Below are 12,412 nucleotides of genomic sequence, written 5' to 3' on the forward strand. Positions count from 1 at the left end.
ACATGGCCACAGAAGCTAAAGAGACTAAAAATATTTGAAGAGGACAGATAAAGGCTGTCAAGGATATTCAGCCCAGTTTAGAGAGGTCATCACTGTTAACATATCTGCATCAGAAGACACTCACACAAGCAGCAATGGGTCATATTTAGAATAATCAGATTCAGTATAGAAGGACTGATGTTCCTTCCCTCCCAGAATGCCTGGAATAAATCTCTGGGCCCTGAATTTGGTCAAGTAATCTATGATCAATTTCTGGAGGACCCCTAGGAAGAAAGACAAGTACTTCAAAAATGCTGAGTACCACTCACCACCTTTCTACTTGTTAGAGCTTTCTTCTTAGCGCAACAGCCTCTATCAATAAAACTAAATGAGGATGAAGCCTCCATCGAAGCTTTGTCAAAGCAAATGATTCAGCCAGCACATTTTATAATGGCATAAATGGAAAAGATAAGGCAGGGAATGTTTACAATAACACCTGGAGCTTTAACTTGCCCCTCAGTATCTTTAAATATGAAAGAAACTTTCAAAAAGTAAATTATGTTCAAGGCCTCTCCAAATGCCTATCGTAGGCCAGAGAGTATGTCCAAGTGAAGAACCTGTATGATCAATTATAGTGGACTCACACCATTCCCCAATCCACATGAGTTTCTTAATAGGGAGAGTCTTTGTTTACTGAATTACTGGCAATCGATACATTTTAATAACAGTTATATTAATCAACTCCAAAAAATACAACCAAATGAATATAAATACTACCCTGAACATAAAAAAGTCTGAGATTAGCAGATACTTTTTCATCTGTAATCATATATTATTTATTTTCCAAAACCATGAACTCTCATCCGTATCTGAATTAAAGACCTCAAATTTGTCATAGGGAATAATTACGAACTTTTTTGTGTTGTGCATCTTTTTTAATAACCTTAAATTTTTTTACATTTTTTAAAGTAAACACTTGCAATTTGTTAAAGAGACAGACCTAAAAAACTAAACCCTCTATGTACATCAGAAAGGAGGCACCTCAGTGACTGTAGTTCAAATTCCACCTACATGGCTTGAGCCAACATATTAATTCTTGACCTAGAGCAAGTACCTCAAAAGGAATGATATAGCTGTAGAGAATAGCTGAACACCAGCAAGGCAAGCTATGAAGCGAAATTCCACATATCCAACTTCATTTTCTTATACAGTAGTTTTCCCCTCATCTGCAGTTTCAGTTACTGGCGGTCAAGTGCAGTCTGAAAATGGGTTGAGTATGGTACAATTAGATAATATGAGAAAGAAAAAGAGGCCATATTAACACAACTTTTATTACAGTATATTGTTGTAATTGTTCTATTTTATTAGTAGTAGTTGTTAATCTCTTACTGTGCCTAATCTGTAAATTAATCTTTGTCATGGGTATGTATGTATTGTGTAGGAAAAAAACATATTGCATACAGGGTCCAGTACCATCTGCAGTTTCAGGCATCCACTGGGAATCCTAGAACTTATCTCCCAAGGATAAAGGGGAACAACCATAATTATAGGACAGAAGGGGAAGGAACTTCAGAAGTCATCACCAGGACAACTCTTCACCTAACATGAATCCCCTCAAAATTACTACCAACTACTTTTATATGAGGACTGAGGTCTTCGAAAAGCAAGATGAGAAGTTGTGCTAGAATCAAGAGTGATGAATGGGCCGGGCGCGGTGGCTCACACCTGTAATCCTAGCTCTCCGGGAGGCCGAGGCAGGCGGATTGTTTGAGCTCAGGAGTTGGAAACCAGCCTGAGCAAGAGCGAGACCCCGTCTCTACTAAAAATAGAAAGAAATTAATCGGACAACTAAAAATATATAGAAAAATTAGCCGGGCATGGTGGCGCATGCCTGTAGTCCCAGCTACTCAGGAGGCTGAGGCAGGAGGATCGCTTGAGCCCAGGAATTTGAGCTAGGCTGACACTATGCTGACGCCACGGCACTCTAGCCCGGGCAACACAGGGGGACTTTTTTAAAAAAAAAAAAAAAAAAAGAGTGATGAATGGAGAAGTTCTATCTGGTAAGAAGAGAACATATGGAGGCCAAGGAAAAAAGAACCTGCTAGTTCTTGGCCTACCTAAGTGGCAGCAAGGACAGTAAACAATGCCCTTCTAGCTGGGGCCCTTGGTCCCACTGGCTGGTGTTCCTAGCTATTGAAACAAAAGAGTACCAGCTGGGAATTAAAGTAGGCTTGTTGTAAAAAGCCATTTAGGAAACCTAAAGGCTTCATGGCCAAGGAACTACCCTATCGCTGTTTGGTTCAGGGTGATACAAAAATGATAATGCAGTCACTACAACCAATATTCCAAACATTTTGAAATCTAATAATCACAGTCCACTTTTCATAAATCCTACAATAGTACGTGGTTTTGAAAATTGGGGACTTTTTACAGAGACCCTCTACCATTAAATATTCTTTTCTTCAATATTACAAATAGATTCTTTTCTAGTAATCATATTTAAATAATATGAAAACTATTTAATTCTTAAGGAAAATAATATCATTTAAGTTATCTTCAAATGCTTACTCATGGTCTACTTGCCTTTTTCTTTTTCCTAGTTCATCTACTTAAAGGAGAAAACTAGCTAAAGGCCATTCATCTGTTACCCATCAGACAATCAGTTCAACCTAAAGAAACACAAAGCTCTAATTTGATTTGAGGATGGGAGGAGACAATATCTGTAAGTTGTCACGAGGTTTAAAAAGTCACCTCAAAAGTAAGTCTGGGTATCAATCAAAGTGGTTAACAGCTCAAATCATCCACTCTAACCATGAATTATAACTGAGCTAAAATGGTGATTCCTAAATATAACACATTTTATTTCTAAATGTTTCTTGGCAATTAAATATCCAGAAAGTCAGCAATCCCCCAAGAAAGCAGAGAAAATGAACTTTTTTACAGCTCACCATTCATCAACTGCAGGAGGCTTGAAAGATACCACAGGCCAGAGGCTCAGCCTCAAACTTGGCTCTGCAGAGGAAAACTCCAAATAAGATTTCTCCCAGAGCTGCTCTCACGCAGCACTAAATTACAGGCAGTGACCTCCTAGAGGAGACACTGGAGTCCACACCGACATGAGTGTACCAATCTAGAGGAGATGAAACCTAACTCTAATACAAGGGATGCCATACTAGTTCCATGATAGTAACGATAACATCTTAAAAATGTAAGTATCACACAATGAAGTTATTGAAAATATTTCAAGAGCAACAAAATGCTCAAAAAAAAATCTAAATTCGTTCCAAAAGTAATTTGAGTAAAACATAATTTAATCTCCAAGCCTAACCTCTCTGAAATAAAGCAGAATCCTCCAATTTAGTCAAATTATAAAAGAAATGCTACTTTATAACAAAGGGGTCATAGCATAACACTCTAACTTCCTACAAGAACAAAAATTTTGTGTCAATATGTTCACAACACAGTTCAATCCACAAAATCATGAGATAATTAAACTGGCTGTTTTTAGATTTCAATCTCTTTGGCCAGAAACCTTATCCAAACTGCACTGATGCAAATCAACATGAGCAACTACAGCACTATCAAAATAACTCCAGCATCTTATCTTTTGTTTCACCTTTTATTGTTGACTTATGGGATAACTGATGGTAAACTGATTTGTGCAGGTGCCAGAAGTCAGCTCAGGAATACAAAACAAGAAAAGAAATTTAGAAGAATCAAATTCATGAATGAAAATGCTGATGTCATAGTTCAGTTCCCAGCAGAGTTTAGAGTAGCATGTGAAGAAACAGTCTTATCTTTTGGAGTGCTAAAACACCAAAATAATTTGGTAAAAAAGATAAAAGAAAAATCCCTTCCTTGCCTCAGAATGAGGGAAGGGGAGGAAAAAAAACGAGAAAAGCTTTATTAACAACCTCTTCCATAGACCGAAAATGAAAAATACACAACATATATGGCACAAACAAGCATAACCTCTAAACCACAGAATTGTTTCACATTATTAATGTTAGAAGTAATATTTTTAAAGATACGGTTAGTTGTGTCTCTAAATAAGTAGGACACATTCCTCAAGCCACCCTTAAATTTTTCTCCCACTACATGGTCTATCTTTCAAAAAAAGTGCCTAATGCAGCTACACAAGTTTTATTTATCCACTGAAAACTACCTGGTATTGCCATACCGTACCTGACTTTAAGTAATTCTGAATATAATGGGGTGGAATTCGGTGACCAGAGGCAAGCTACTGGAATTTTTATGTGAGGGAGAAAAAAATGCCTTTATCTAATGATGTAATATAAACTAATAAAAAAAAAGATTATAAAATTTTGATTTACTTAGAACTATTAAAAGCAGCTAGTGGTGTGGATTGTTCACATTTTTCATCTCTTGGCAGAACTGAAAATACAACTAGTAATACAAACTTCTATAAAGTTGAGACACAATTTACTAAAATCCTTTTATTCAGGACACTTAAGTAACTGATTCCTAGATTCCTAATGTTTCCCAGGAAATTTAAGATTATTACATTCTTAGAAAATAATAGTGACCCTCACATCCTTGGTGACCTCTCCAAAGCAAAATACTACAAGGACATTCTCTCTTCTTTGTCATTCATATGGCTTAAAATAGCCATTCACCCAAAATGGAATTTTTAATTTAAGCAATAAACAGTTTTTGACAATAAACATTTTAAAAAGAAGCTCTTATTAAGTTAAAATGCAAACATGCCAGCTTTATCTGGAAATCTAAAATGTTAAAAGAGATCATCTCACATTTCTGCCACAAATATCTTTGATAGAACATCACTACCCCCTTGTGGATTCGCTATAAAAAATCCTTATCTTGAATTCTCAGTTTTGAAATGTTCCATTCTGCTGAACTTCCACCAAAGTTTATATTTTCTTCACTAAGAAAGGTTATTTTACTACAATTACTTTTTTAAAAGAGAAAAACACCACAACACTTTTAAAAAATCAATCCAATCAACTTATCTGTTTTCTAAACGTTCCCATTTTGGGGAGCATTCTTTATGCAATACACACATGTATCGATTTCAAAATAATTACCACATCAACATTCCATTCTTTCTTAGAATATCTGAATTTGTACTTCCAATCATCACTTTGAGATTATTTTTCATCATAAATGGGTAATTCTTTCACTACAGCATCTTTTTTCTTCCTATCTGATAATTTCGCACTTTGTCCCAATTTCTTATTATCACTCTCAAATGGTTTGACATCCAAGTGCCCAGAAAACCAACGGGACACATACATCCTCAGAAATGACTTTTCAGAAAAGGATTAAAAACCAAATCTAAGTTTTAAAAAGATTAATTCTTGATTATATTAATATATCTTCAGAAATGACTCCTGGCAATCTAAATCAACCCAGATGAAGGAAAAAAGATAATATCTGTATTTCAAAACTTGTACAATGAAAAGCTTTCTCTTTTCTTTTGCTTTTTTTTTTTTTTTTAGTTGAAAGAGTACCTCTGGTTGTATCTGCATATCATTCTATTTATTTAAACACACAGATACATCTTGTTGAATGTACACTGTAAAAAAAGATTAAATATAGACTTAAATACCTGGTTTATCTTAGACACTAGATTTAGCTCCAAGTATAAATCATCACAGCAATAACATACAGGCTACGTGGAGACAGTCAGTCATAACTTGGCTGTACTGTCATGACTGGAAGTTAGCTCCCCATTTTCTTAGAGATGATGAATACAAAAGTAGGGACATGGTAATTTACTACTGTCAATATTCACTACAATGGCGAGGTGGAACTAAGGGAAAAAATAATCCACTTTACAAGTGACTAGATACTTATTTACTAATCACACCTTGTGGTAAATGGTAAAGAAAAAACGGAAGAGAGACCGCAAAGTCTGTTGAATGAATGAATGCTGTTATGTCCCAAAAGGCTTTTCACATGTCAACCCCATTGAGATTATACATCCAAAAAGTACCTGTTATGCATGTCCAAAGCTAGTGACTCAACTATGTAGAGCAAAAACAATCAGAGCTAGCCTTCAAAAGGTTTTGCTTTGGGGAGATTTTGTTGTTTCAGTTGTTGTTTTGGGATTTGGGGGGCAGGGAGGGGAGACATGAAGACAGCTATTTCAGATGGCATGAGGGAATGAGGTTAGAGAATAATGCCACTTCATTAGTCTCCAGGCATTAACATGTTTAAAACTGTTAAGAACACAGTCCCAAACATTTCTTTCAAGGCATTTTACTTTGTGCACATGTAACTACAAAACTATACCTCAGGGAGCAGAGTGATGAATATAGCCCCAAACTAGCACAGCTCCCTCGAAGTTACCCTTTACTAACAGACTCAGAAAGGGATATATTATGTGATTTAAGAGGCCTGGCTAAATTTGGAAGGAAAAAAATGCACTTTTCCAAATGAATAAAGGACTCGTAAAGAAAGCATACAACTATGTCAAGAATGAGTAAAACACTGGGGGTGAATACGGAAGAACCATTTAAAAAATCTCTCTGGTCCTTCCCTCTTACACTATGTCAATCAGTTGAAAGTAAATGAACAATCTTCTAAAAGAAGAGTAAAAGGGGAAATAATGTGGCTGACACTTGGCCCCTCTTTGCAGTGAGGTACATCATATTTCTTTTTAAGTCTAGGGTAATGAGGTAAAAAAAAAAAAAATGCTCAGGAAGCATTACCAATCTTTACACAAGGAGGCCCATGACCTTCTACAAGCAATGGTGTTCAAAGCAGAAAGATGCATTACAATCTTAGAAATATACAGCTAGCATACTGATGGCAAAAAAAAAAAAAAAACTACCCTTTTCTTTGCCCCACCATGTGAAAAATCAGGACCTGCTCTCCCCTGTCAATATATACAGAGAAACACTTTCATTACAAACACTTGACAATTATCACATGATAGCAGACCATCTATATGTTTACAAGTCCCTCTTCCTAATGACAGAATAGCACCACGGCTTAATCACAAGACTGATAGATACTACCACACATGGCACAAAATAAAAGGATCTGATAGTGTCTGATCAACCTATATTTTGAAGCCGATTAGGTATTTAAAAAAAGAAAAGAATGATTACACACTACAATCTGGAAAACAGAATGAATGTGCGCTCTTATTAAAGTTACATGGGCAAAGAAGTAGAGCAAGAACACATCTCACTCTCACTCTCACTCTCAAGCACACCAAACACTAAAGACAGTACTATATATAACAGGCGAAAGATCACTAGGAGAGGGCCCCACATCTCATTGTAAATGAAAGCTCCAAATGAAATAATATGCTTATTGGCTGTGCCCAAAGACAGAAAGAAGCTGGCTAAACGCAGCAAAAACAAATTTCCAAAATCCTTCATAGGGAAGGAAGCCCAGAAGCCTGAAGGATCCAGTGTTTCACTCAGAGATGCTATCTAGTTACAAATACTATCACCACTTCCCCTGTAGCTTAAATCCCATTCCATCCACCTATCCGTAGGAAAACAAGTAGTAACAATACCTTATGCTACAAGACAAAAGGGATGGTGGGCATCCCCTTTTTACTGAGAGATAGGCTACAAATACGGGAGATCTACAAATACTTTTTTATAATAATGGTAACAAGGGCAATAAAGAAACCTCTTTATGTGGGAAAGGGCAAAAAAATAGAGGGAAAGGCTAAAGAAAATAAAGGGAGGTAGGATTGAAGTCATCTAGAACTGTCGTCCCCAACTCCTGGGCCGTGGACGGGTACTGGTCTATGGCCTGTGAGGGACCAAGCCACAGAGCTCCACTGGCCCCCTTCCCGCCCCCGTGTCTGTGGAAAAATTGTCTTCCATGTCACTTAGGAACCAGGGGGCCACACAGCAGAAGGTAAGCATCCAGCGGGAGAGCGGGCGAGCGAGTGAAGTTTCATCTGTATTTATAACCGTTCCCCATCGCTGGCATCACCGCCTGAGCCCTGCCTCCCCTCCCCACCACTCCACCCTATCCGTGGAAAAATTGTCTTCCATGAAACCGGTCCCTGGTGCCAAAAAGGTTGGGGACTGCTGATCTAAAACATCAAAAAAAGGACACGGTAAGTGATTCTAGAAGATACAGAACATTTCAGAAAATGATCTGTATAATGGAAATGCAAAAGAAAACACATATCACCTGTCACCACGAAAAATATTGAGTCAACACAGTCACACTATCTGGTATAATATGGAATAATATGAACCACACTAGGTAATCAGAAGAGAAAATTATTTTTCTACAATTTCCTTATACAAAGGATACATTTGATTTTAGATTTTATGTTCTGTACAATACCTAGTATAATGCTGCTGTTCAAATGTTAAATAAGCATTCCAACCAATCATATATCTTAATGACCTAAAAGTTATGCCTAGACAATCAGATTGAGAAGGCTGACTTTACTTTTTTCTACACACAGTCTGGGGAAAGCTGCTGAATGCCTCTCCCAGTCCACCCTCCATCCTCTTCACCACCCCTACTCCTGTGGGGAGGAGGGAAAAAAGCTCAACAGGATAGTACACTGTTAAAGTATATTTTTGTAAGAGTACAATCCAAAAAACTAAAATTCAGAAAAAATTTTCCTTACAAGACTAATAAAAGACAAATATTAAGATACACTGAAATGTTATTCATATGAAAATGCTAATAATATCCAATATGGTCTCAAGCAAAGTCACATCACCCCCACAGACCCTTACACAAACTAGAAGCTCAGTAAATGTCTCCTGAATGAATAATTTCAGTCCTGGGAGTATAAATATAAAAATGACTTCTCCTCAAAAGGGCAAATTCAAAGGCCCCACAAAAGAGGCAACTGGCACAACTATGAGGCAAAAGGAAGAGAACAAGAGAATCACCTTCTACTGCTTTTTCCATAAAGTCAGAAAGAAGTACAACGGCACATGAAAAAGTATTTACCCCACACAGGAAACAAGGAATGGCTCAAAGTAAAGAGAACAGTGGGGAAAAAAATTCAAGCCATAGGATGGACTACCTCAAAATCAGTCAGAAAGAATTAAAAACCCACCGGCACACATGGGCTGACAACCAGCATAAACAGGAAACTAAACTAATAGTACCTGACTCTAAAGAACAGCCTATTTCAGGGGGAAAACCTAAAACTGCCAGGGCCTAAAAACTAAAGAAATAGAAAAACGCAGCTGAGCGGGGTACATAAATATGTCTCAAAGAGCAAATAAGAGCAACGCTACTCTTTTGAAAAAGAAAAGCTGACCCGATCTGACCTTCAGCAGAGGTTGTTGTGTATATGTCAACATTTTGAATCCACTGAACGATGAGATAGAGAAACCCAACATTTCTCAGAAGCAAGATAAGCAAGGTCTTCAAGAAGACAAGGGAAGAGAGGTCACCCAACCTTGTCCAAAAAACTGGGAGTAAGAGGTGAAGAGGAGGAAAGAGTGACACTCTAACAGAAAGCCAAAGTGTAAAAAAGTAGGTAGGAGAACGCTTCTAGTCTGCCTAACTGCAGAAAACATAATCCCATTAAACTCAAGAAAAGGGGCCTAACTTTAGATAATAACCTCAAGTGTGTTCCTCTGACCAACCTCTACCACTTTGTTTCCACTGCCCCTTGCACAGAGCAACCTGTTCAGCAGGGAAAATTCCAAAAGGCGTCAGGGGCATGGAGAAGGGAAGGAAGAGCCACCAGGAAACGAGATGACTCCACTGGGTCTGTGCCAACATATACAGCAGCTATTCGACTCTTACCCCCTAAAAATATACCATCCCATCAAGCTGGCTACAGATACAGAATAAAAACAGCGTAAAAAATTTTTTACAACCAAAAAATAGAAAATGAGGTCAAAATCTCTACTTTCCGACAACGGGTATTGGGCCCACTGAACAACTCAGTATTAAGTGAAAGGCAAAGTCCAGAAGTCAAAGCCCAGTGCAGGCCAAACCTCTGGGTAACCACTTCTCCTCACTCAGTAAATCAAGGTGGAGAGAGCCTCCTTGCCAGAATAATGCTTAAAGGACCAAATGCTCAGAGCCTGACAGAGCTTGTTGGAGAGGACAAAATTCAAGGCTAAGCCTGTCAAAAAGTAACACTCCCCTGCTGAGTGACAGCAGCTAGCAACCATTCCAAGTTTTGGGAGGGAGGGAAGGAGGGAGACCCCGGGAGGCAAAGCACCTAACTAGAGCTCACAGGGCTCAAATTTTTCCCCTGCCCAAGAGAAATGAACTTGAAGAATATTACCTCTCACCCACTTGTGTAGTGTCAAGGGCCTTTCTAAAGGTACCTCTGGCTAATTTCACAACTTCTTCCAATTATTTAAATGGCCAAAATAAAAGAGGGACATTCTTATGACTGTTCATTCCTAGTTCTATCACAGAAAAACATATTTTTCTTACCTATCTCCTATCATTTGCCCAAAACACATGAAATTTCTTTCTCTTACACTGCAGTTATGAAACCAAGATAAGAACTGTTCACCCTATGCAGAATCAAGCAGAAAATATCACCCTTAAATTCAGAATGCCAAAGTTGTGGTGCCTATGGGCAGACATTCTACGCTTCGCATATTCAGGGATTTCATAGGCATGCAAGGATGTCATTCTGCTTATTCAGTACAGGCAAACGACAAATGAATGGGTGGTCAGAACTGGTCATTTATCAATGACTCTTCTAAGCCTGAAGAGTTACAAACAACAATAATGTATATCTCTATTCTTACACATAAAGGTCCCCAATACACCCAAAATGTAGAGCTAGTCATCTAACTTTTCTAACTTTCTGTATACTGTATAGGTAATGGATGTGATTTCATCTAGGAACACATACCATGTGTATATGTAAACAAATGCAAACATCATCATGATGATCTGTTTCCCCAAAACAAAACCAGAACAGCAAAAAATAGAAAGCACTCAAACGTCCCCTTCGCACTCCAAAGAAATGTTTGGATCCCACAAGAGACAACACAGAGCCAAAAGAAGATTCTAGTACAAGGAGCACACAAGCAACCTCTTCCAGAACAGCACGTGGGCAACATGGGTCTCTACATTCCCTTTCTGAATGGAAAGGCATATGGCTTCTCCTTACCCAGCCAACATGAATACCATCTGAGAAAACTAGAAAAAGTCAAGGGAACAGGCTCACTAAACATGGCTGACTGGGAAACAGAAGCCATGAGGAGGACAGGAGTTCTCTCAAAAAAGAATTGGGAAGTTTATTTCCAGGGAACGATCAAGGACTCTTGAGTGTGAGATGGGCTAAGTCTGCTTCTCACTGCACAGAAGACAGTAATTAAAAACACCAAAAAACAAGGGCATATGACCCTTTTCCCAGAGGGGTAGTGTCAACTGGTGAAAGCTGCCCCCCTCCTGAGACGCAAGAGTCAACGGGAAGCAAAAATATACCCTTGTTTTCCTCAGACAAAGAAGTAATTATTGTGGCCCGTTTCTGCTCAAGTACTAGGCACAATGGAAGCTCTGCCCTACATCTTACTGGGGCGCCCACCCTCACCCAGACAACCAACTCTGAGGACAGTGAACGTGTCAGGTAGCTAGACAAATGGGGAAAGGAGCACTGGAATGCCCAGTTTATTCCATAAGAAAAAGAGGGCAACTCAAAGGGTATTCAGGAAATGAGCTCACCCTAACCCAGGAAAGTGTGCGGAGAGTGTACATTAATCTGGAAGAAGTGTCTGCTTTCCTATTTAGAAATGACTTCAGAGCTGCACAGGCCCCCACTATCCACTGAATGAGGAAGGAAGAACATGAACAGCCCGAGTCCCCTTGTCCTGGCAAAAAGGGTCAATAGACAGTGTGCAGAGGCCCCAAAAGATTCCAAAGAAGATGAAGGACCAGACGGACCCCTGTGCCAAGGAAGGATCGGGGTCACGGAAGGTAAAGGGCAAGGGAGTGTGGAGATCCTCACTTGCCATAGAAACGGAGACCCCACCCTCCCGGCTGTGAGGGTGCAAGGGCAAGAGTAGGATGTGAACGACGGCGAGGGGCGGGGATGCTGCGCAGGCCCCCTTCCCTTCTCGGGAGGCGAGGGGGAGGGGTCACACGAGGCCCTTCGGCCGAGGGACGCTCAGCAGGCGGGGGTCCCCCTGGTGGGGAGAAGCACGGGGACCCCAAGCTGCTCGGGAGGCGCCCACAGGGTTGGAGCGGGTGCTGGAAAGAGTACGTTTGGCCCTGCCCGCCCGAGAGCACGGGCCGGCGAGGGCTGAGCGCTGGCCGCTGCCGCCCGACGGGGACCGGCCCGGAGCAGTGGGGCGCGGGGCCAGGGGGGCCCGAGGCGGATAAACTTTCCGCCCCGCGGCCCCCACCCCGGACCTGGCGCGGGGGGCACGGGCCGCGCAGTGGGCTCCGGAGCGGCGGGGATGCCCAGTCCGGGTGGGGGAGGCGCCGGCCCTCCGCCGGCTCCTCCTCCTCGCTGGGCCCGGCCCCC

At 40.2% G+C, this 12,412-nt stretch overlaps 1 protein-coding gene across 3 annotated transcripts in view; it reads right to left on the minus strand.

Annotated features, from left to right (window-relative positions):
- The window catches only part of CAMTA1 (calmodulin binding transcription activator 1), an 858,502-nt gene that overhangs the window by 845,640 nt on the left and 450 nt on the right, over positions 1 to 12,412 (minus strand). The window lies entirely within an intron of this gene.

The sequence above is a fragment of the Propithecus coquereli genome, unplaced genomic scaffold (assembly GCF_000956105.1).
Source record: "Propithecus coquereli isolate 6110/MARCELLA unplaced genomic scaffold, Pcoq_1.0 Scaffold77, whole genome shotgun sequence".
Taxonomy (NCBI): Eukaryota; Metazoa; Chordata; class Mammalia; order Primates; family Indriidae; genus Propithecus; species Propithecus coquereli.